The 25,771-nt window shown below is 52.5% G+C and overlaps 1 protein-coding gene across 4 annotated transcripts in view; it reads left to right on the top strand.

Annotated features, from left to right (window-relative positions):
- STK32C (serine/threonine kinase 32C) overlaps positions 1 to 25,771 on the top strand; it is a 114,126-nt gene that overhangs the window by 2,341 nt on the left and 86,014 nt on the right. The gene's annotated exons all lie outside the window — the stretch shown is intronic.

Genomic DNA, 25,771 nt, shown 5'->3' with positions numbered 1-25,771 from the left:
TACTGAAGCTGCACGGTTGCTATGGCAACGCGAGGCCTCCCGATGAAATTTTTAGGTTAAAACACCTAATTAATATATCGAATTTAGTATGCGAAAAGTAAGTGCTGTTTAACCAAGTGCCAGGTAAATTTCAACTGCTAGGCATGGTTGTCACATAGAAGATCATAAATGTCCTCAGTCCCTTTTGGTCCGCGTGGACTCCAGAGCCGTGCTCCTAATTGGCAGGTGTTGGGTGCAGGTACAGGATTCTCTACACCTCTTTGTCATCGGTTTTCCTTCCCCTCAGCCCCCCACATCCTCCCATTCTATCCCTTCTCTGACTTGGGTGGGAAATTCTTTTTTGGGGTTGAAGCTGGTTAGGGAGCATCGTGCCAGAGCTGCATGGCGTTGGGCGAGCCCCTTCATTCCTCTCTGTCTCGGTGTCCTGGTGATACCAAGTGAGCCTGAGAGGAGGCTCTGGCACCTTCCCGCTGAGCGGCTCAGTGACCTGGGGTCTCCAGCGTTGTGTCTGCAACCAGACGTGGCATTAGCCCAGCAGCAGGAAGCAGCCCTTCACCCAGGGGGTTTGCCTTCATCCGGGAAGGCTGGAGTAATGACAGGCCCTCGCAGGCTGGGCTCGGCAGGCCGTGAGGCAGGACCAGGGGCTACCGGCCTCCTCAAGTCATCTCTTCAAATTAAAAACACTGTTGTTTTTTCTTAATTATAAAAGCATCAAAATGTATGCGTTTAAAAACATTCTATACTTTGTGCCAAGGTATCTGTAGCTTCAGCACTGAGAGAGCACGGTGAAGGTTTCGGTGTCACCTCCCAGCCTTTTCCTGGCAGTGCAGGTGCAGCTGTGGAGAAACGCGCTCTCTCTGTGAGCAGAAGCGGGATCCTGCCCTGCACGCTGATTTGTCACAACGTGCTTGTGGATTCAGTGTGTCGCCAGCGTCTTACAGACCGAATGCATCGTTTGTTGGCTGAATTTACAACAGTTCTCAACCCCAGGCTGTATTTTAGAGTCATGCACTGGGCCCTCTTAAAAATGCCCAGGCCCCACACCTATGAACTGCGGGCGAACTGGGGGGCTTGGGGGGCTGGGGGTGGGCTCTGGGCTCAGAAGGCCCCACACCCATGAACTGCAGGCGAACCGGGGGGGTTGTTGGGCTAGGGGTAGGCTCTGGGGCTCAGGCTTGTCTTTAAGCCCCTTTTGAGTTTTACCAGCAGCCGGGGCTGAGAATCCCGACTCTGCAGTGTTCCTCTCAGCAGCTGTGACGTTCTCTGCTTACTTAGCTTCCTGTCACAGAGCAGTGAGGTGTTTCTATTTTATAAATATCCTAAAGATGCACCGATGAACATCTTTGCACATTCGTCTTTGTGCACTTGGTGTTGTTTCCCTAGGATACATTTTAGGACTGACATTGCCCGGGCAAAGGGGTCCGTGTGAAATACCTTGGCATGTGTGGCCTCTCACTTGGTCCCTCCATGAGCCTTGGATGTGGGCCCTGCAGTCGTGGGGTGACCAGGCAGAGGGAAAGCAGGGAGGATGACGAGACGGGGAGGCAGGAGCAAGTGCAGTGGATGGCAGGAGATGCCCGGAGTGGGGCAGCAGGAAGGGGAAACCCATTTTCACGTACTCCGGGAGTGGACGGTTTGAGAGCCTTTCCCCCGAATCCTCGCCCACTTTGGGTGTCAGCAATGTTTCTGCTTTTTGCCAGTCTAAGATGAAAAGATGGCACTCATATGCTGAGTTTCTTTGATTACCAATGAGGTTAATCATCTTTTTGCCCGACACGTTTGGAGCATTTTCAGGTTTCTTTTTTTAGAATTGCGTGCTCGTGCTTGTTAGCAGCCTGCGTGCTGAGCGGTGGCAGCCCCAGCTTCCCCTCGCCCTTCCTGGAGAGTTCGGCGGCTGAGCCTTCCACGGCTTCCCGTCCACGTTCCCGTTCATCTTTTAATGTTGCTACTTGGTGTTTCTCTCTCTGGATGTGTTTAGTTTGTGTGTGGTCAGACTCATCATCCGCCTTCGTGGCCGCTTCCGGCCTTGCTGCTACGTGGCAGAAGTCCTTCCCAGCACAGTTAAGAAGAGTTTCAGGAACCTGCATCTGTACTTTCTTCTAGTGCTTCTGTGGTTTCCCTCGTTGTGTTGGAAATGAAAACCCTTAGAGAGTGGCACGTCAGGGAGACTGAGGAAGCTGTCCTCTTCTTCCGTGAGCCCTCTGCTTTCCCAGCGCGAGCGTGGTCAGGATGTTTCCACACGTACAGGTCTGAGGGTTCCGTGCAGCCCCTCGCCACAGAGCCCGGGCGGGCTGTGCCCTTGCTGCTCCTGGCCTGGGGGACTGGTTGCTGATTGACGCTGGACTGAGCTGGTCATTTCCACACTGGGTGCTGCTGGCATGAAGGAGTGCTCCACTTTCACACCATTCACCCTCCGTGTGGCCAAGACCTCGCCACCTGTGGCACATGACTTCACTTTGCTAAATTCTCGGTTCTTCTCTCTTTAAAGTTCATTTTCAGCTGGCACTGTGGCTCATGCCTGTAATCCCAGCACTTTGGGAGGCCGAGGCAGGTGGATCACGAGGTCAAGAGATGGAGACCATCCTGGCCAACGTGGTGAAACCCCATCTCTACTAAAAATACAAAAATTAGCTGGGCGTGGTGGCATGCACCTGTAATTCGAGAGGCTCACCTGTAATTGGGAGGCTGAGGCAGGAGAATCACTTGAACCCGGGAGGTAGAGGTTGCAGTGAGCTGAGATGGCGCCACTGCACTCCAGCCTGGCGACAGAGCAAGACTGTCTCAAAAAAAAAAAAAAATTCATTTTGTTGGTTTTCTGGGTGGTCTGTCATGTCACCTCGGAGTGACTCTAGGGACCCCGTGATGGTTTTGCCTCACTCTTAGGGCGTTGCCGGAGCTCACGGGGCAGAGGAGAGAGAAGGCGCTGAGGCCAGGGGCTGCTGAGGCTGCGGACAGCTCCTCCTGTGTGGTCTGTGTGGGCGGGTCATCCTCCAAGAGCATCAGCTTAGCCCTGGGTGGGGAGACTCTCTCCAGCAGGCGCAGACTCGCATTTTGGAGGGTGCCCTTCTCTTTCCCTCCTGACCCTGCAAGGCAGGGGTTGGGGTGAGGGTGGTGGCTCTCTGTGTGGTCCAGACACCCATCCCTGGTGGTCGGAAGCCTGGTGACTGCAGAGGGCCCTGGTGTGGCACGCAGATGGGGGAGGAGGCCTGTGGTCCTGGCCTGCCGGGCCCCCCTCACATGTCTGTACCTGGCTTCCCCAGTTCTGGGCCCAGGACCGGGTGTCCCGGGGGCCTTTGGGGCGGTTGCGATTTCATGCCTTTTCTCCTTCCCAGCGGTGAGGCTGCTCTAGAGTGGACTTGGGACCTCCTGTCATACTTTTTATGTAACAAATGTCAGCTCTGTGTGTCTATCCATCTGGTTGTGCATTTTACAAGGCTAAAAATAAGCCGGCTTTTCTTTGAAAACTTGAACCAGCCAGCTTTCCAGTTGAGAAGTAATGCAAGGATGCACTGGAGGTGACTTTCGTTCAGGGTTTCTCTCTGTGGATGAAGCCCAGAGAGGCTGAGCTGATCTGAGGGGGCAAAGGTGCAGACAAGCGTGTCTCCCACACAGAGCCGGGACCACTCAGAGCAGCTTCCCAGCCTGTCCCAGACCCCCAGTCACCCAGGGCTTGTGAAAAGGCAGCTAATGCAGCCGGCCCGGGGCAGGGCAAGAGCCCACATTCCCAGCTGCCCCCAGGTAGTGCCGGTATTGCTGGTCCGTGGATATACTTTGAGTGTGAGAGCTTAGTGAGTATACAGCTGGTACATAATGGTGAGGGAGGGCAGGAAAACCCATGAGGCACCGGTCCTTTGGTCCGGGCTCCTGATGGGCCTCAGGGGGATCTCAAACCCTCCTTATGACGGGGTTGCCAGTTGTCAGAGGGCGCCTCGCGTGTGAACTCTCTTCTAATTTGCTTTTCCTCCTCACTGTGCCTCAGTCCTCTTCGAAGGCCCATCCCTCTCCACCAGGGCCGTGCTCCTCAGTCCTCTTCGAAGGCCCATCCCTCTCCACCAGGGCCGTGCCCCTCAGTCCTCTTCGAAGGCCCATCCCTCTCCACCAGGGCCGTGCCCCTCAGTCCTCTTCGAAGGCCCATCCCTCTCCACCAGGGCCGTGCCCCTCAGTCCTCTTCGAAGGCCCATCCCTCTCCACCAGGGCCGTGCCCCTCGGTCCTCTTCGAAGACCCATCCCTCTCCACCAGGGCCGTGCCCCTCGGTCCTCTTCGAAGACCCATCCCTCTCCACCAGGGCCGACGGGCAGCTCATGGTTTACATCCTGCATTTTCACCCATCCCAGCAGCCCACACCGATTCCTTTACATGAGGTTGTGCATCTCTCTTCTGACCTGCATCCGAGGCGGGGCCACCTGGCATGTCCACTGGCGGGTTCCTGGGGGGTGTGGCCCTGTGCATCCAAGGTGGGGTGGTCTGGTGTGTCCACATGGGTTCCTGGGGGGCCTGGCCCCGTGCTTTTGGGCATAGCCTCCTGTGTCCCTGAGCCGGCTGAGGGACCTCATCTTCCCTGGGGCCCCCACACCTGATGGGCGCTCCCTGCTGTGTCAGGTAGGATCCCCTAGGGAGGAACCCGGGTTCTGGACCAGGCCTTTCGGGCCTCTCTAGAGCCCCTCGGGTCTTACATCAAGTAAGGGCCTGTGCCCTGTGGCCCTGATCCTGTCTCTTCCTGGTTAGGAAGCTCAGAGCTGAATCTGGGCTCACGTTAGTGAAGGACCAGGCCTTGTACTTGGTGTTAGGAAGCTTGGAGCTGAGTCTGACCAGGCCTTCTACTCGGCATTAGGAAGCTGCAAGCTGAGTCTGGGCTCACCTTAGTGGAAGACTAGTTAATAAATTAACTAACTTCTACTTGGTGTCATTTCCCTTCCCAGCCAGCAGCCAGATTTTCCACCTCACCTAAAACGCTCTGTGGAGCTGTGTGTGCCTCTGAAGCTCCCTCCCTCTGCCATTTGTGTAGAGCTGGAGATAAAAATAAAGCTCTGTGAACTGCCATTTCTCCTGCTAATCCTCGGGCACGTGCGAGGCCTTGGTCTTCTCACTGCCTCCACGAGGAAGATGCCGCCTTGTCCAGCTCTGGCTGTCTGTGAGGGTGCGTGGACACCTGGGATGGCGTCTCTGTGCCCCGGTCGCTTCCTTAGGTGTCTCCTGCCTGCTCTGGGCGTGGGCAAACGCCAGGCCCCTCCCCTTTCCCAATATACAGGCAAACCAACCTGGTGATTGATGATAAAGATCAGAACTTGAGACGACTGGGGGAAGCCGTGAGCAATCCAGTCATTATTTGTGTGGTAAACCTGCTTCATCAGAAGACAGTTTCCTCCTTGACTTGGAATCGATGGTTTTAAAAATCAAGGCTCTGCAGAGATGAGCGTGGCTGGGCAGCAGGGCAGCCCGAGGTCCTTGCCCTGGCCTGGCTTTGTCCTGCTGAGATTCTGTCCAGTCTCATCCCGCCCCACTTCACCTGTGAGGAGGGAGCCTCCGTGGTCTCTGCCACGCTTCCTCCTGGGCTCCAGCCCTGCCGATCCCGTGGAAACCCAGCTCAATGTTATTTATGTTCTGAAGCCAAGGAGATGGTGTAGGTGGGAGTCAGTGTCGCCCCCAATTTATTAAAAATAGGAACTGAGCACATTCCATTTCTCACAGGGATTTAGAAAGTTGACTTTGAAAAGGTTTCTCCTCTTTCCGAATTCACATCATGACTCCGTCCTCCGAATGCAGAAGGCGAAACGTGTGATGGAGCAGGAGAGAGACGCCTCTGTGTGTGGAACTCGGCGGGAGTCTAGCACGGGCGTTGTGCACATTCTGGGGCTTTGGCAAGGATGACATTTGTCTTGTGCTGCCTGCGATGCTGGGATGTGAGCAGGAGGCCGCAGGGGTTATGGTGCCACCTCCTCCGTGCGCTCTGCCTCTCCCTGTGCTGACGCCCTGGGTCCCGTCCTCTGTCGCTTTGTGACATCTGACCTCAGAGCCTCTGTTCACTGTGGGAAAGCTGTTTCTGGCAGCTCTTGTGCCCAATAACAGGGATCAGGGTCCTGGCACCTCGTTTCTCAAACCAGGTCCTGTTTGTACCCCACGGACACATTGCTCCAGTTACCTACTGCTGCTAATAAACGACCCCACCCTAGTAACTTATCAGCCTCCTCGTGGTTCCTCACGATGCTGGGGGCTGGGAATTCGGACAGGGCCTCACGGGGATGGGTCTCTCTGAGCTGCGTGATGTCTGTGGGATCAGAACGTCCATAGTGGCTGCCTCATCCACGTACGTGCCACCTCTGAGAAGCCTCCCTGGGCTCTTGTCCCTGGGTCTCAGTTCTGCTGTTGGCTAGGAATTAGCTGTCCATGCTGCTTCACCTCACACATGGTGCTCCACTCCCCTGTGACCACACACGGCACTCAACTCCCACAGCCCCCGTGACCCCACACACGGCACTCAACTCCCACAGTCCCCCTGTGACCCCACACACGGCACTCAACTCCCACAGTCCCCCTCATGACCCCACACACGGCACTCAACTCCCACAGCCCCCCTGTGACCCCACACACGGCATTCAACTCCCACAGTCCCCCTCATGACCCCACACACGGCACTCAACTCCCACAGCCCCCCTGTGACCCCACACACGGCACTCAACTCCCACAGTCCCCCTGTGACCCCACACACGGCACTCAACTCCCACAGTCCCCCTGTGACCCCAAACACGGCACTCAACTCCCACAGTCCCCCCTGTGACCCCACACACGGCACTCAACTCCCACAGTCCCCCTGTGACCCCACACACGGCACTCAACTCCCACAGTCCCCCTGTGACCCCACACACGGCACTCAACTCCCACAGCCCCCCTGTGACCCCACACACGGCATTCAACTCCCACAGTCCCCCCTGTGACCCCACACACGGCACTCAACTCCCACAGTCCCCCTGTGACCCCACACACGGCACTCAACTCCCATAGTCCCCCTGTGACCCCACACACGGCACTCAACTCCCACAGCCCCCCTGTGACCCCACACACGGCATTCAACTCCCACAGTCCCCCTGTGACCCCACACACGGCACTCAACTCCCATAGTCCCCCTGTGACCCCACACACGGCACTCAACTCCCACAGCCCCCCTGTGACCCCACACACGGCACTCAACTCCCACAGTCCCCCTGTGACCCCACACACGGCACTCAACTCCCATAGTCCCCCTGTGACCCCACACACGGCACTCAACTCCCACAGCCCCCCTGTGACCCCACACACGGCATTCAACTCCCACAGTCCCCCCTGTGACCCCACACACGGCATTCAACTCCCATAGTCCCCCCTGTGACCCCACACACGGCATTCAACTCCCATAGTCCCCCCTGTGACCCCACACATGGCACTCAACTCCCACAACCCCCTGTGACCCCACACACAGCGCTTAACTCCCACAGCCCCCCCGTGACCCCACACACGGCACTCAACTCCTGCCACCCCCTCCGTAAACCCATACACGGCACTCAACTCCTACAGCTCTCCTGTGACCCCACACAGAGCACTCAACTCCCACAGCCCCCCTGTGATCCCACACACAGCACTCAACTCCCACAGCCCCCCTGTGACCCCACACACAGCACTCAACTCCCACAGTCCCCCTGTGACCCCACACACAGCACTCAACTCCCACAGCCCCCCTGTGACCCCACACACGGCACTCAACTCCCACCCTGCCCCGTGACCCCACACACAGCACTCAACTCCCACAGCCCCCTCCATGACCCCACACACAGCACTCAACTCCCACAGCCCCCTCCATGACCCCACACACAGCACTCAACTCCCACAGCCCCCCTGTGACCCCACACACAGCACTCAACTCCCACAGCCCCCCTGTGACCCCACACACAGCACTCAACTCCTACAGCCCCCCTGTGACCCCACACACAGCACTCAACTCCCATAGCCCCCGCCATGATCCCACACACAGTACTCAACTCCCACAGCCCCCTCCATGACCCCACACACAGCACTCAACTCCCACAGCCCCCTCCATGACCCCACACACAGCACTCAACTCCCACCGCCCCCCATGACTCCACACACAGCACTCAACTCCCACCACCCCCCATGACTCCACACACAGCACTCAACTCCCACCACCCCCCATGACTCCACACACAGCATTCAACTCCCACCGCCGCCCAGCCCATAAACCCCATACACAGTGCTCAACTCCCCTCCACAACGAGCCGAGCAGGAGCGTGAAGCCACAGCCCGGGGTCTGAGCCGCAGGCCCCTTCCATCGTGTTGTTAGAAGCAGGGCACCAAGCCCAGCTCATCCTCAGGGCAGTTGGGCTGTAGGACCCGTGGACGTGTCTCACGCCACCACTGCTGTCCTTAGTCTCGGCTTCTTCTCCCAACTGGGCCCTGCACTGGGGCAGCAGGAATTCCTGAGAGGTCCCAGGGTGCTCACAGACACAGAGTGGAGGATGCCGGGCCTTCTCGAGTCTTAGGCCCAGGCTGGTGCAATGTCACCTTGGCTGCCTTCTGCTGATGGTCGGGGCCAGTCACGGGCCCAGCTCAGATGCAGGGGAGGGACCGCACGGCGAAATTTCTGCATCTGGGCTGGGCCAGGGCTGCTGTGGGTCGGCAGGACTGTTGGGAAGAGCTGGACATGGGGCCGGGAGAGCAGGGCCAAGGGGGAAGCGCCGTGGTCAGTGCATCTGACCACAGTGACCTTCAGGGAGTGGTGCCGCTGCCTGACTTTCCCAAGGTGGTGTCCAGGGAAGCTCCCTGCCCACAGCCCGAGGTCCCAGCAAGGGGGCTCCTGCATAGCTTTACCCCTCAGTCTTCCTGCACCTGCCAGCATCACACGAGTTCTCTTCGGCCCCTCCAACCCCAGTTTAGCTGAGTGGCCAAGCACCAGCCATTGTACCCAGGTCACTGCTCCAGAGCCCCAAGACCCCAGGAGACACAAAGTGTCTTCTGAGCTTTGAAACGGAAAGATCTTGAAGGGAAGGTTCTTTGTACTTGGGAACAAACAGGAAGTTGGAGTGGAAGTCAGTATCTTCCTGCGTTTGGAAAATGAAGTCCCAGAGGCCAGGCGGGTGTGCACTTGCTGCTGGCCATGGGGTGGACTCCTGACTGCAGGCGCTTTGCTGGGGAGCCTAGGAGCTCTGGCTCAGGGCTTCCTGCCCTGCCCCTGGACGAGGCACCTGTGGCTTTGCCAGGGTCTTTGTTTTGCCCCCAATGCTTATTCCTTTTTCTTGTAAACGTCAGTCATCTTGTGTTTCTGGATTGATGTTTTATCTCTGTAGACAGAAGAGAGAATGTGTAAAGTTAGCACGTGACTGAAAGACAGAAAAGGATGAAATAGGAAGAAAGAAAGGAAGGGGAGGAAAAACCTGCTCTGAAGAAAGGGTTGGACCTGGGACCCCGGCCCCAGAGTGTGTGGCCCAGCTAGTACCCGGCTTGTGTGGCCTCGGCAGGGCTGGGAACTGTAGGAGGCAGTTGGAAAATCCGGGGTGGGCTAACCAGGCACGGCCACGGCAGGCTGTTTAGTGTGTCTTTGGGGTCTGCTGGCAGTGGGGGCAGAGGCACAGGTGGGTGGCTGTGAGGACTGGCTGCCCTGGACACTCTGGGGATGACCACAGAGGAGGGTCCCTAGCGCAGGTCCAGCAGAGTGTGTGGGGTGGAAGCCCGGGTTGGGAGGAGAGTCCTCTGTCGTTGGGTCCTGGTGCCCCTTCCCCGGAAACACAGCGGCCTGAGGCACAGGAAGGAAGGGGCCTAAGCTGTGACCATCACCCACCCAGAAGCTGCACCTGCTTGGGCACCGCAAGGGAACAAAGAGTGACAGGGGAGGTGAGCGGTGGGAGAGGACGCCGGGCAGAGCCGTGCCCAGGCCTTGGCCTCTGTCCGTGGCGACATCCGTCCCCCCATCTCTGGGTTCCTGCCCGTCCCTGTACCCCCTGCGGTGGCCTCCCCACTGGCCCCGACATTCCTTTCCAGAGCCTCAGAGGGCTCTGGCCTGTGAGTCCTGCCCCTGTGGCCACCACACACTGGGTCGTCTGGGACATCTGCTTCCTGCCTGCTGACCGGTGTCATTACTCATGGTGGCCATTGTCACTCTCCAAGTGGCCTGACTTGGATGATGAATTGTGTGGTTGCCCTGTCTAACCACCAGGTGCTGTGCCAGAATGATCTCTTTCTTCTTTTATAGCTTTTTATTATATAATGAAAGTGACAAGAAAAAAAATGAGAAATCCAGTATCTTACGTAATCTCAGCACTGATAAAACAACCATTTGTGGTTTTTCATATGACCTCCCAATTTATACTGGAAAACCTGCAAAGTCTGTATCACCTTTTAAAAGCTCTTTTCCTGATAAACTTACTTTAGGATGGGTTAGACAGATAGAAACGTTGTGAAGCTGCTACAGAGAGTTCCCACGTGCCCCAAACCCAGCTTCTCTCAGCTGCTGGCCTGCGTTAACGGAGTACGTGGAGTCCGTGCGTCACAGCTGCAGACCCAGTCTGAGCTGGAGTCCGCACCTTGTGTCCTTTTCCTGTCCGGGGATCCCGACGGGATCCCATGTTACGTGCGTCTTCTGGTGCCTTTGTGTCCTCTGGGCTGTGGCGGCTTCTCAGACTTTTTTATGACCTTGACAGCTCAAGGGGCACCAGGCAGATGGTTCATGAAATGTCCTTTAACTGGGATTCGTCTGATGTTTCTCTCAGGATGTGGGTCTTTGGGAGGAAGAGCATGGAGGTAAATGCCCTTCTCATCACGGCATGACAAGACTGCACGCTGTCCACGCGCCTCCTTGCCCTGTCACCTGCGAGGTATCTCCACCGTGACGTCCCCTTTCCCCCTTTTCCACACTGTCCTCTGGAAGGACGGGAGGCAGTCATGATCCCCTCATCAAGGGGGCTTATCTACATACGTTATTCACAATTCATCTTTTTCTTTTCTTTTCTTTTTTTTTTTGAGATGGAGTCTCAGTCTGTCACTGGGCTAGAGTGCAGTGGCACAACCTCAGCTCACTGCAACCTCCACCTCCAGGTTCAAGAGATTCTCCTGCCTCAGCCTCCCGAGTAGTTGGGATTACAGGCATGTGCCACCACACCCAGCTAATGTTTTGTATTTTTAGTAGAGACGGGGTTTTGCCATGTTGGCCAGACTGGTCTCAAACTCCTGACCTCGTGATCTGCCTGCCTTAGCCTCCCAAAGTGCTGGGATTACAGGTGTGAGGCACCACGCCCGGCCTGAATTCTTCTGCATAGATTTGTCTCTTACTTGAATTAATTTTATTACCCAGCCGTCGACACCGCGGTAGACTCGTGGGTGCTGGTTCACACGTCGGCTTGTTACCCGGCCGTTGACACCACGGTAGACTGGTGGGTGCTGGTTCACATGTCGGGTGCTGGTTCACACGTCGGCTTGTTGCCCAGCCGTCAACACTGCGGTAGACTCGTGGGTGCTGGTTCACACACAGGTTGTAATTCATCTCTGCTTTGGTGCCCTGGTCACCTTGTCCCAGTCTGGCCACCGGGAGCTCTGGTCACCTTGTCCCAATCTGGCCACTGGGAGCTCTGGTCACCTTGTCCCAGTCTGGCCACTGGGAGCTGTCTGTTGCTGTGCCTCCTTTGACAGCCCTGCATGGGTGCTTTTGTCCTTGTGAGTTTCCGATCAGTTTCTCACGTTGCAGCACTGCAGGATGCTCCAGGCTTACGCCGCGTGTTTCCTGACCCAGCCCCAGGACCAGCCATTTCTCCAGGGAGCCCTGTTTTCTTTGTGAGGAGGATGGTGGTAGACACTGAGCTCCGGGCCCCAGTGTGCCCCTTGCCTTGGGAGAACAGTGATCTTTCTAAAGTACAGAGCCCACGGTGTCACTCCCAGCTTAAGACTCAGCTTTTTCCGTCTCTGCTTTGGCTCAGCTAAACGTGTTTTCTGTGCACCTGCTCTGTGCACTGCCGGTGGGTGTGTGAATTGACAGCCCTCCTTTGGAAGCTGTTCCTCTGGGTTAATAAAGTGGCACAGGCCACACCCAGAGAGGGCAGGGCCGCTGACATCACATCTGGAGCTGTCCTGGCCCCACTGGCTGGGCCTCGGTGCTCTCCTGTGGACCACCCATCATTTCACAGAACACCCGAGTCGTACACAGCCAGCACTGATCAAGACTAAACAAAGCTGCCACACACGGTGGCCACCGGGCCTGCGGCCTGTCTCCATGGTCAGGACCTCCGGGGAAGGGGAAGGAAGGCACGCAGGTCTTGAGTCCAGAACTGGGGGCGCTGGGGGAGAGCTGTCCATGGTGCCGACTCTGGGTCAGGGACTGGGGTGCCAGCTGTGCCTGGACTGGAGGCTGAGCTGTTGGCTGTAGATGGTGCGAGGTCAGTGACCGAAGCTGCTGACACAACTGGCCAGTGCTCCCGAGGGGCCGGGAGTGAGCCACGCATGTTCGTGTCCCCAGAGTGGAGAAGGGCACCAGGCGTCAGATGGCATTCGGTGTGTGGCTTTCGAGTGAATGAGCAACATGCTTTTATTTCCCAAGCTGAGAAAGCTTCAGCCCACAGCCCTTAGGCCTCCATTTTCAGCAAAACTCAAAGTTTTTCACTTCCTGCCATCTGCAGGCTTCCCCTCTCGTTCTCCCAAAACCCACTGGAGCTGGGATCTGCCTTGCCTGCTCCAAAGCAGCCTGGGGGCGGGCCCCTCCCGGCTGCTGCGCTCTGTTCCCAGCCTTCCTTGGCCTTGACCCCGGCAGGGTCTGAGGCTCCTGGCGCCCAGCCCCCTCCCCATCCCCCTGCATGGCCTCCGGGCGGATCCCTCTCATCTCTGACTCTGAGGCTGCCTGCTGGGGCCTCAGGGCTCCTTCCCCTCCCGTTCCACCCACGTGCTGGTGATCACATGGTTCAGATACCACCTATATGGCAGCAGCTCCCAATCCTATCTCCAGCTAGAGGCTGTTTCCCACATTCCGGGCATTTCCATCCAGCCTCCGACTCCACATCACCCTTCGAGCATCCCATTTCCGAAGGTTCAGATGAAGTCCTGATGGCCCACGCTGGCCCTGCCTGAAGGCCCCTGGCTGTGCCCATCTCTGACCTCCCTTGTGGGCTCCTTCCCTTGTGCCCTGCCCGTCAGGTATCCTCTTGGCTCGGCCCTCTGAAGGGCCCCCTCTGCCTCGGCTCCTGTGTTCCAGGCGCAGCTCTGCCCCAGCTGTGCCAGGCTTCCTCAGGGCTGACCCCTGTTCCCGAGGCAGTGGCTGGCATGGCCCTGTCTGCTGGACCTTCTACCTGCTGGGCTCCTGGCTCCGTCCTTCAGGCCCAGGCTCACCACGTGTCCAGCTGTGTGATCTCCACACCCCCACTCTGGCCTGGCCTCCCCTCCGTTCCCCTCTGCTGTAGCCAGCTGACTGCTGCTGCTTAAAGGAGCTTTGCCCACGGTACCCTCTCTGTGCCTGGCCGGCTGCTGCACTCCTCTGGCCCAGTCTGGGTGGCAGACGTGCTGCGGTAACGACCAGCCCAAGCCAGTGGCTGAGGATGACAGGGCTTGGTTCTGCCGCCTGTCCCATGTCCCCATGAGTCCAAGGGAGGGCTTGGCTCACTGTCGCACTGGCCTGTGTGGAGCTGCGGCTGCCAGGGGCTGGAGTAGGGGAAGGAGTGTTCAGAGATGTCTCTTGCTGGCAGAGAATTGCCCTGGCTTGAGAGCAGCCCAGAGCTTGCTGGCCAGGACAGTTGCTTGGCCCTGGGCCATGTCAGAGCCAGGAGGGGCACCCGCCAGGTGCGGGGCCTAGGTAGAGGGACCATGAGAGGTGGTGATGGCCGCCCCTTCCACCTTTCCATGGCTGCCCCTTCCTCCTCTCCATGTCTGCCCCTTCCTCCTCTCCGTGTCTGCCCCGTCCTCCTCTCCATGGCTGCCCCTTCCACCTTTCCATGGCCGCCCCGTCCTCCTCTCCATGGCTGCCCCATCCTCCTCTCCGTGGCTGCCCCGTCCTCCTCTCTATGGCTACCTCATCCTCCTCTCAGCCAGGCCCACTCTGAGTCTTGCCCCTGCCCCTGGCCCCTACCGAGCCTCTCTTGGCTCTTCCCTAGTGCCGCCCTCCCTGCACACATGCACACCCTGCACCGCCCTCCCCGCATGTGCTGTGCTCCCTGCTTGACACTTGCCATTTGCTGCTCATCTCCGGGTCAGCCCCTTGCCCTGCACGTTGCATGGGCAGGTTTCACCTCCTTGGCTCAGTCTTGTGTCCTGGGTAACTTGCACCACTGGAGCAGGAGAGCACCTGCGGAGCCAAAAGGGGGTGTCTGCATGGGGCAGGGAGGGGAGAGGGGCTGGGGAGGGACCATTCTCAGCCTGCGGGGCTCAGGTGCAGTCTCCAGAGGGTGGGAGGTTGTCAATCTGATGTCCTCCCTCCCACCTTTCTTATAGAAGAGCTCCAGGGGATGGTGTAGGCCAGACCTTGGAGAGTGGCTTATTAGGGTCTGGTCTCTCTTTGTTTCCACAATTCCAGGGCCTGCTTTGGGTGGGGGTCTAATGTTGGGTGCCCCTTCGAGCACCTGGGCTGACACTGGGGATCTGTGGATTAGCCTGTGCGGGTATGAGCGTGAGCATGGGAGTGCGTGAATATGCAAGCATGTGCGTGTGTACGAATGTTTATGTTTACATGAGTGTGAGTGTGTGAATGTGTGTGCATGCATGAATGTGTGTGCATGAGCTTGTGTGTGAATGTGTGCATGAACGTGTGAATGTATGTGTATGAATGTGTTTACATGAGCATGTGAGTGTGAATGTGTGTGCATGCATGAATGTGTGTGCATGAGCTTGTGTGTGAATGTGTGCATGAGCGTGTGTGTGAAGTGCATGCATGAATGTGTGTGCATGAGCTTGTGTGTGAATGTGTGCATGAGCGTGTGTGTGAATGTATGTGTATGAATGTGTTTACATGAGCATGTGAATGTGTGAATGTGTGTGCCTGCATGAATGTGTGTGCATGAGCTTGTATGTGAATATGTTTACATGAGTGTGAGTGTGTGAATGTATATATGTGTACAAATGTGTTTGTGTTTGCACGAGTATGAGTGTGTGTGCATGAGTGTGTGTGTGAATGTATGTGTATGAATGTGTTTACATGAGCATTTGAGTGTGTGAATGTGTGTGCATGCATGAATGTGTGTGCATGAGCTTGTGTGTGAATGCATATATGTGCATGAATGTTTACATGAGTGTGAGTGTGTGAATGTATATATGTGTACAAATGTGTTTGTGTTTGCACGAGTATGAGTGTGTGAATGCGCTTGCATGAGTGTGTATGTGTGCATGAGCTTGTGAGTGAATGTGTATATGTTCATGAATGTGTTTACATAAGCATGTTGAGTGTGTGAATGTGTGTGTGTGTGAATATGTATGTGTATGAATGTGTTTATGTGTGCATGAGCATGTGTGTGAATGTGTATATGTATATGAATGTGTTTACATGAGCATGTGAGTGTGAATGCGTATGTGTATATGAATGCATTTGTGTGCATGAGCATGTGTGTGAATGTGTGTGCATGCATGAATTGTTTACATGTGCATGAGTGTGTGAATGAATGCATCAGAGTGTGGATGAGCGTGTGACTGGGTGAGTGTGTGTGTGTCGACGTACATGTGGAGTGTGAGTGAGTGAGTGAGTGTTGAGTGCATGGATGGAGAGGCAGAGGCTGATTCCCAGGGCTTCAGTGGCGATGAGGGGACCCTGCCTGGCTGATGAGTGGTCTTGGGGGTGTTTGCGAGGGCTGGACTTGGGTTCCTGGGCTCAGACTGTGCTGCACTGGCTGTCTCCTCCCTGTGGAGGTGCCCAGGGTGGCACTGGATGTCCAGGGTGGCAGCCTGTCTCCAGCGTTCTTGTTCTCTGCAACTTTAGGGAGTAGCTGAAGTGTCGAGACTCATGCCCACTGTGGTCTGAGGCCAGTCCCCGGAGGTGCTCAGTCCCTGTATGAGTCTTGGGCACCTTCAGGGGAAGCTTCCAGGTCTAGAGAGGCCAGCGCGAGGGCGGGAGGTGAAAGCTGGTGTGGTCATGTGTGGACCTCACTGCAGTGGTCTTCTTTCCCTGTCCCCAAAGTGGTGTCTGAGAGGGTGGGGAGACACACCCTCTCCCACTGTCAGCATCAGGCTTGGTGGGGCAGGAGGTCAGCAATGGCCGTCTTGTGCTCACAGGTGGGCATGGAGCCCATGTGGTCTGTGTCCTTCAGCTCTGCAGCCTGAGGGTCTTCAGTGCAGGACAGCAGGTGTGTCAGAGCCAGGGTGGTGTGGGATGGGGTCTCTGGAACCAGAAGGTCCTCTCCCAAGGTCTAGTGCATGAGTGCCATGGCTCTGCTTGAAGCCTGGCATACCTCAGCCCCAGCGTTCCTGCAGGAATCTGGATGTGTGAAGGATGATACCTGGTGTGATATAAACTCAGACTTGCAGAGGGGTGCTCTGGGAGGCTCCAGGCCCACCTCCATTGGGCGGGCTGGCATCTCGTGGGCACGGCCCCTCTTCCCAGCAGGTGACCTGGGCTCTGCAGGTGGCCATGCTGTGCCTCTGGGCTCTGTTCAGCACGGCTTGACCATGGGCTTCTTTCTTCCAAGGCAACAAGGATGTGTCCGGAGGGCTCCTGGGTCCCATCCTCACAAGGATGACACACATCTCGGACCGAGAACATCCGAGGGGACAGGGTCACCCACAGCCAATGGAGCCTGTCCACTGTGGACCTGTGTGGTGTGTCCAGGGACCCAGTGCAGTGGATCTCAGGAAAAGCTGTGCTGAAACAAACTCGCATTCCTTTAATTAGAACACGGCAATGCTCTGGAGAGCACAAGCCAGCTCATCCACAGCTGAGCTAATTGGAAGGTTCAGAAAGTTTTCATTAATTACACTTGCCCTCCAGTGGTTTCTTCTCTTCTATGTGCAGTTGTTATCTTAGGTTTTGTCTTTTCAATGGGCAGACAGTGAGGTTCCACGGCCATCAGGGCTGTTATCAGAATGCAGGGGAGAGCTGAGGCAGCAGAAGCTGGTGGAAGACTGGCTGTGCTGCTCCTGCCCTGTTTCCCTTGGGTGGCCCAGGATAGGTGGCCCTGGGTGTGGTAGGCCTGGATGGGTGGCCCTGGACATGGTGGCCCTGGGCATGGCAGCCCAGAGTGGCCTTGGATGGGTGGCCTTAAGCATGGTAGCCCTGGGCATGATGGTGCTGGATATGATGGCTTGGGTACGGTGGCCCTGGGTGGGTGACCCTGTGAACAGCAGTAGAGCCTTGGACCCTCAGGGCGGCAGTGCCTAGCTCCCCAGGGCTATGGTCAGGAGGATGCCTCAGGACACAGCATGCTGGATGCTGGCTTGGTCTGGCAGCCTCCTGGGTAGTCCTGGGGACGTTAGCTTCTTGGGGGTCTCTTGGAATCCATCCTCATAAATGTCAGAACAGTCAGAGGATCTGGCTTTGTGTTTGGAGATGTCACTCTCCTGTGAGCATGCATGCACACACACATGTGCTCAGTAAACACATCCTCTCTAGGTACTACCTGGTGCAAGAACACATCTCTCTCCTTTGCTGAGAAAGCCGTGTGGGCAGGGGCTGGGTTTTTTTCACTGTGGACTCCATATGGCCTTGCACATATAAGTGCTCAGTAAATGCTTAGATTTAACTGGGTAGAAAGAGAAAGTGGATGAGTCGACATGGAAGGGAGCTGAGCACACACCAGTTGGGCTTTTTGACCATGAGCGTTGCCCAATGCTGTGTCTCCCTTAGGGAGTGTACTGCAGTGTGCAGTAGGCAGGCATGGCCCAGCCCTGCTCCCTTCTCTGGCTGGGTCCTGGGGTTGTTCTTGGGGTCTGAGGTAGAGGCATCTGCTGGCCCATAGGACGGCCGGCGGGTATCTTAGAGGCACAGCGGAATCTCTTCGGCAGGTGCGGCCAAATCCGATTGCTGTCGGATGACCATCCAGCAGAAAATTCTGCTTCTGAGATTGCCAAACAATGGGCATTTCCAACTGTGATAAATGATACCTTTTGGTGTTCAGAGCATTTGCATTTTCCTGATGACTGATGGCACTGGTGACTCTTTCATGGGCTTGTTGAACATTGCAGTGGACTGACTGACTGTGTCCCCACTCACATCCATATGTCCAGATCCTAACCTCCAGAGTGATGGTATTATGACCTAGGGCCTTTGGGAGGTGATTAGGATATGAGAGTGGAGCCCTCTCGAAAGGGATTAGTGCCCTTATAACAAGGGACCCCAGAGGGCTCTCTCACCGTCTTTCTACCACGTGAGAACACAGAGAGAAGACAGCTGCTTATGAGCTGAGAAGTGGGCCCTCAGCAGACACTGAGTCTCCCAGTGCTTTGGTCTTGGACTTCCCAGCCTCTAGAGCTATAAGAAATAAACGTTTGTGGTTTGAGCCACCCAGTCTATGGTAGTCTGTTATGGTAGCCTGACCGACTAAGACAGTCATTCGTATGGCTTACTTCCTGAAGTGTCTGTGCAAGTCTAGTCCATTTCTGTGTGTGTTTTATTCATATCGAGGTGTAGGAATTCTTTAAAGACCCTGGATTCAGGTCCTTTGATGGATACATGTGCCCTCTTTCCTTTTTTATTCATATTGAGGTGTAGGGATTCTTTAAAGACCCTGGATTCAGGCCCTTTGATGGATACATGTGCCCTCTTTCCTTTTTTATTCATATTGAGGTGTAGGGATTCTTTAAAGACCCTGGATTCAGGCCCTTTGATGGATACATGTGCCCTCTTTCCTTCCAGTTTATGGCTCCCCATTCATTTACTCTTTTGACACACAGTCATTTTTGATTAGTGAGTTCTGTGTCTCCTCTAAGAAATCTTTGTCCGAAAGTCAGGTTTAGGTCTGAGATATATTTCAAATTAATTTTTGTGCTGAGTGTGAAATTGGGGTCGAGGTTCATTTTTCCATGTGGATATCCATTTATTCCAGCATCATTGATTGAAAAGATTTAGCTTTCCCCATTGGATTATCTGTGCACCTGTGTCAAAACCAATGTGTTTGGGTCTGTTTGTTTTTTTATCATTCTTGTTACCAGTAACACACTGTCTTGATTATTGTAGCTTTTTAAAAATTGCATTTTAGGTTTTGGGGTACATGTGCAGAACATGTAAGACAGTTGCATAGGTACACACATGGCAGTGTGTTTTGCTGCCTTCCTCCCCTTCACCCACATTTGGCATTTCTCCCCAGGCTATCGCTCCCCAGCTCCCCACCACCGCTGTCCCTCCCCTATTCCCCTCAATAGACCCCAGTGTGTAGTACACCCTTCCCTGTGTCCATGTGTTCTCATTTTTCATCACCTGCCTACAAGTGAGAATATGCGGTATTTCATTTTCTGTTCTTGTGTCAGTTTGCTGAGAATGATGTTCTCCAGATTCATCCATGTCCCTACAAATGACATGAACTCATCATTTTTGATTGCTGCATAATATTCCATGGTGTATATGTGCCACATTTTCCCAGTCCAGTCTATCATCGATGGGCATTTGGGTTGGTTCCAGGTCTTTGCTATTGTAAACAGTGCTGGAATGAACATTAGTGTGCATATGTCCTTATAGTAGAATGATTTATAGTCCTTTGAATATATACCCAGTAATGGGATTGCTGGGTCAAATGGAATTTCTATTTCTAGGTCCTTGAGGAATCGCCACACTGTCTTCCACAATGGTTGAACTAATTTACACTCCCACCAACAGTGTAAAAGTGTTCCTGTTTCTCCACATCCTCTCCAGCATCTGTTGTCTCCAGATTTTTTAATGATCCCCATTCTCACTGGTGTGAGATGGTATCTCAATGTGGTTTTGATTTGCATCTCTCTACTGACCAGTGATGATGAGTGTTTTTTCATATGTTTGTTGGCCTCATGTATGTCTTCTTTTGTAAAGTGTCTGTTCATATCCTTTGCCCATTTTGAATGGGCTTGTTTGTTTTTTTCCTGTAAATCTGTTTGAGTTCTTTGTAAATTCTGGATATCAGCCCTTTGTCAGATGGGTAAACTGCAAAAATTTTTTCCCATTCTGTTGGTTGCCGATTCACTGTAGTGACTGTTTCTTTTGCTGTGCCGAAGCTGTGGAGTTTGATTAGGTCCCATTTGTTTATTTTGGCTTTTATTGCCAATGCTTTTGGTGTTTTGGTCATGAATTCCTTGCCTACGCCTATGTCCTGAATGGTTTTGCCTAGATTTTCTTCTAGGGTTTTTATGGTGCCAGGTCTTATGTTTAAGTCTTTAATCCATCTGGAGTTAGCTTTAGTGTAAGGTGTCAGGAAGGGGTCCAGTTTCTGCTTTCTGCACATAGCTAGCCAGTTTTCCCAAAACCATTTATTAAGCAGGGAATCCTTTTCCCATTGCTTGTTTTTGTCAGGTTTATCAAAGATTGTATGGTTGCGGATATGTTGTGTTGCCTCCGATGCCTCTGTTCTGTTCCATTGGTCTATATCTCTGTTTTGGTACCAGTGCCATGCTGTTTTGATTACTGTAGCCTTGTAGTATAGTTTGAAGTCCCGTAGTGTGATGCCTCCCGCTGTGTTCTTTTTGCTTAGAATTGACTTGGCTATGCGGGCTCTCTTTTGGTTCCATATGAAGTTCATGGTGGTTTTTTCCAGTTCTGTGAATAAGGTGATTGGTAGCTTGATGGGGATAGTGTTGATTCTGTAAATTACTTTGGGCAGTACGGCCATTTTCACGATATTAATTCTTCCTAACCATGAACATGGAATGTTTCTCCATCTGTTTGTGTCCTCTCTGATTTCGTTGAGCAGTGGTTTGTAGTTCTCCTTGAAGAGGTCCCTTACGTTCCTTGTAAGTTGTATTCCCAGGTATTTTATTCTTTTTGTAGCAATTGTGAATGGCAGTCGCTCTTGATTTGGCTTTCTTTAAGTCTCTTATTGGTGTAGAGGAAGGCTTGTGATTTTTGCACATTGGTTTTATATCCTGAGACTTTGCTGAAGTTGCTTATCAGTTTCAGGAGTTTTTGGGCTGAGGCGATGGGGTCTTCTAGGTATACTATCATGTCGTCTGCAAATAGAGACAATTTGGCTTCCACCTTTCCTATTTGAATACCCTTTATTTCTTTTTCTTGCCCGATTGCTCTGGCTAGAACTTCCAGTACTATATTGAATAGGAGTGGTGAGAGAGGGCATTCATGTCTAGTGCCGGATTTCAAAGGGAATGCTTCTAGTATTTTCCCATTCATATGATATTGGCTGTTGGTTTGTCATAAATAGCTTTTATTACTTTGAGATACATTCCATCGATACCGAGTTTATTGAGGGTTTTTAGCATAAAGGGCTGTTGATTTTGTCAAATGCCTTCTTTGCATCAATTGAGATAATCATGTGGGTTTTGTTTTTGGTTCTGTTTATGTGGTGAATTATGTTTATAGACTTGCATATGTTGAACCAGCCTTGCATACCCGGGATGAATTCTACTTGATCATGATGGATAAGTTTTTTGATTTGCTGTTGCAATCGGTTTGCCAGTATTTTATTGAAGATTTTTGCATCTATGTTCATCATGGATGTTGGCCTGAAGTTTTATTTTCTTGTTGAGTCTCTGCCAGGTTTTGGTATCAGGATGATGTTGGTCTCATAAAATGATTTGGGAAGGATTCCCTCTTTTTGGATTGTTTGAAATAGTTTTAGAAGGAATGGTACCAGCTCCTCCTTGTGTGTCTGGTAGAATTCGGCTGTGAATCCATCTGGACCTGGGCTTTTTTTGCGTGGTAGGCTCTTAATTGCTGCCTCAACATCAGACCTTGTTATTGGTCTATTCATAGTTTTTGGCTTCCTCCTGGTTTAGGCTTGGGAGGACACAGGTATCCAGGAATTTATCCATTTTTTCCTGTTTTACTAGTTTATGTGCAGAGTTATTTGTAATATTCTCTGATGATGGTTTGAATTTCTGTGGAATCTGTGGTGATTTCCCCTTTATCGTTTTTTATTGCATCTATTTGGTTGTTCTCTCTTTTCTTTTTAATCAATCTGGCTAGTGGTCTGTCTATTTTGTTGATCTTTTCAAAAAACCAGCTCTTGGATTTATTGATTTTTTTGAAGGGTTTTTCGTGTCTCTATCCCCTTCAGTTCTGCTCTGATCTTGTTATTTCTTGTCTTCTGCTAGGTTTTGAGTTTTTTTGATCTTGCTCCTCTAGCTCTTTCAATTTTGACAATAGAGTGTCAATTTTGGATCTCTCCATTCTTCTCATGTGGGCACTTATTGCTATATATTTTCCTCTGGAGACTGCTTTAAATGTGTCCCAGAGATTCTGGTATGTTGTGTCTTCATTTTCGTTGGTTTCGAAGAACTTCTTTATTTCTGCCTTCATTTCATTGTTTATCCAGTCAACATTCAAGAGCCAGTTGTTCAGTTTCCATGAAGCTGTGCGGTTCTGAGTTAGTTTCTGAATTCTGAGTTCTAACTTGATTGCACTATGGTCTGAGAGGCTGTTTGTTATGATTTCAGTTGTTTTGCATTTGCTGAGGAGTGATTTACTTCCAATTATGTGGTCAATTTTAGAGTAGGTGTGATGTGGTGCTGAGAAGAATGTATTTTCTGTGGATTTGGGGTGGAGAGTTCTGTAAATGTCTATCAGGTTTGCTTGTTCCAGGTCTTGAGTTCAAGCCCTGGATATCCTTGTTGATTTTCTGTCTGGTTGATCTGTCTAATATTGACATTGGAGTGTTAAAGTCTCCCATTATTATTGTGTGGGAGTCTAAGTCTCTTTGTAAGTCATTAAGAACGTGCCTTATATATCTGTGTGCTCCTGTATTGGGTCCATATATATTTAGGATCGTTAGCTCTTCTTGTTGTATTGATCCTTTTACCATTATGTAATGGCCTTCTTTGTCTCTTTTGATCTTTGTTGCTTTAAAGTCTATTTTATCAGAGACGAGAATTGCAACTCCTGCTTTTTTTTGCTCTTCATTTGCTTGGTAAATCTTCCTCCATCCCTTTATTTTGAGACTTTGTGTATCCTTGCATGTGAGATGGGTTTCCTGGATACAACACACTGATGGGTTTTGGCTTTTTATCCAATTTGCCAGTCTGTGTCTTTTGATTGGTGCATTTAGTCCCTTTACATTTAGGGTTAATATTGTTATGTGTGAATTTGATACTGCCATTTTGATGCTAGCTAGCTGTTTTGCTCATTAGTTGATGCAGATTCTTCATTTTGTTGATGCTCTTTTTTTTTTGAGACGGAGTTTCGCTCTTGTTACCCAGGCTGGAGTGCAATGGCGCGATCTCGGCTCACCGCAACCTCCACTGCCTGGGCTCAGGCAATTCTCCTGCCTCAGCCTCCTGAGTAGCTGGGATTACAGGCACGCGCCACCATGCCTAGCTAATTTTTTGTAATTTTTAGTAGAGACGGGGTTTCACCATGTTCACCTGGATGGTCTCAATCTCTTGACCTTGTGATCCACCTGCCTCGGCCTCCCAAAGTGCTGGGATTACAGGCGTGAGCCACCATGCCCGGCCCCATTTTGTTGACACTCTTTAGCATTTCGTATGTTTTTGGAATGGCTGGTACTGGTTATTCCTTTCTATGTTTGGGTGCCTCTTTCAGGAGCTCTTGTAAAGCAGGCCTGGTGGTGACAAAATCTCTGAGTACTTGCTTGTTTGCAAAGGATTTTGTTTTTCCTTCGCTTACGAAGCTCAGTTTGGCTGGATATGAAATTCTGGGTTGAAAGTTCTTTTCTTTAAGGATGTTGAATATTGGCCCCCACTCTCTCCTGGCTTGTAGAATTTCTGTCGAGAGATCTGCTGTGAGTCTGATGGGCTTCCCTTTGTGGGTGACCCGACCTTTCTCTCTGGCTGCCCTTAGTATTTTCTCCTTCATTTCAACCCTGGTGAATCTGACGATTATGTGCCTTGGGGTTGCTCTTCTTGCAGAATATCTTTGTGGTATTCTCTGTATTTCCTGGACTTGAATATTGGCCTGCCTTGAGGTTGGGGAAATTTTTCCTGGATAATATCCTGAAGAGTGTTTTCCAGCTTGGATTCATTCTCTTCGTCACATTCTGATACACCTATCAAACGTAGGTTAGGTCTCTTCACATAGTCCCACATTTCTTGGAGACTTTGTTCATTCCTTTTTGTGCTTTTTTTCTCCAATCTTGGTTTCTCATTTTATTTCATTGAGTTGATCTTTGACTTCTGATATTCCTTCTTCTGCTTGGTCAATTCAGCTATTGAAACTTGTACATGCTTGTGAAGTTCTCATGTTGTGTTTTTCAGCTCCTTCAATTCATTCATATTCCTCTCTAAGTTATCCATTCTTGTTATCATTTTCTCGAATCTTTTTTCAAATCTTTTTTCAAGGTTCTTAGTTTCTTTGCATTGATTTAGAACATGTTCTTTTAGCTCACAGAAGTTTCTCATTACCCACCTTCTGAAGTCTGATTCCGTCATTTCGTTACACTCATTCTCCGTCCAGCTTTGTTCCCTTGCTGGTTGAGGAGTTTTGGTCCTTTGTAGGAGATGAGGTGTTTTGGTTTTAGATGTTTTCCTCCTTTTCACGCTGGTTTCTTCCCATCTTTGTGGGTTTGTCCACCTGTCGTCTGAGTAGTTGCTGAGTTTTCGATTGGGTCTCTGAGTGGACGCCCAGATTGTTGATGATGAGGTATTTCTGTTACTTGGTTTTTCTTCTAATAGTCTAGCCCCTCTGCTGTACGACTGCTGAGGTTCACTCCAGGCCCTGCTTGTCTGGGGTACACCTGTAGCAGCTGTGGAACAGTGAGGGATGCTACCAGTTTCTTCTTCTGCTATCTTTGTCCCAGAATGATGCCTGCCGAATGTCAGTCTGATCAGTCCTTTTTGAGGTGACTCTGGATATGCAGGGGTCAGGGAGCTGCTTGAGGAGGCGGTCTGTACTTTATAGGAGCTCAGGTGCTGAGCTGTGAGCTCCATTGATCATTCAGGGCTGTTAGGCCGGTACGTTTAAGTCTGCTGCAGCAGAACTCATAAAACCCTTTTTTTTTCCTCAGATGCTCTATCTCAGGGAGTTAGGGCTTTCTTTATGAGTATCCATTGCACTGTCCTGCCCAGCTAGGAGACAGTCTAGCCACTGTTTGCCTGCTGAGGCTCCGCCCTGCTGCCATGGGGTTCGCCCTGTTGCCATGGGCTCCGCCCTGCTGCTGTGGGCTCCGCCCTGTTGGCAGAGTCTCTCTGTTATGGCGGGTTGCCTCAGCAACGGCAGCTGCATCAGCAATGGGAGAGTACCTAAGTAGGGGCGGATTACCTCGGTAATGGCAGATGCCTCTCCCCCACCGAGCTGCACCATCCTGGGTTCAGCTGTGCCCGCAGTGAAACTCTCAACCTTGAGCGTTTCGAATTGCCATTTTGTTTGTCCCTGTGGAGGTGGGACCCGCCGAGCCCGATCACCTGGCTCCCTGCCTCAGAGCCCTTTTTTTTTTTTTTAAAGTTGAACGGTTGACTCTCTCCCAGGTGTTTCAGTCACCTGCTGATAGGGCACCGGGGTCTGTGTGATTTCCCGTGCAGTGACCCACTGCGCCAGCTCAAACGTCGCTTCCCGGGAATCTCCTTGTCTGGCTCACTGTCCAAGTCCCGTTTAATCAGATGGATATGCTAATCTGGTCTCCCAAATCTCAAGATTGCTGGTTTAACAAGGCACCCAGACCAGTGTGTTTTGTGCAGAGTGCCGCTGCGCTGCGGTGCCGGCCAAAACGGCTGCGCCAGCTGAAACAGCTGCTCTGGTGTCCCGTGTCT

The sequence above is a fragment of the Callithrix jacchus genome, chromosome 12, assembly GCF_049354715.1.
Source record: "Callithrix jacchus isolate 240 chromosome 12, calJac240_pri, whole genome shotgun sequence".
NCBI lineage: Eukaryota > Metazoa > Chordata > Mammalia > Primates > Cebidae > Callithrix > Callithrix jacchus.
This window is presented reverse-complemented; position numbering and strand designations above follow the sequence as displayed.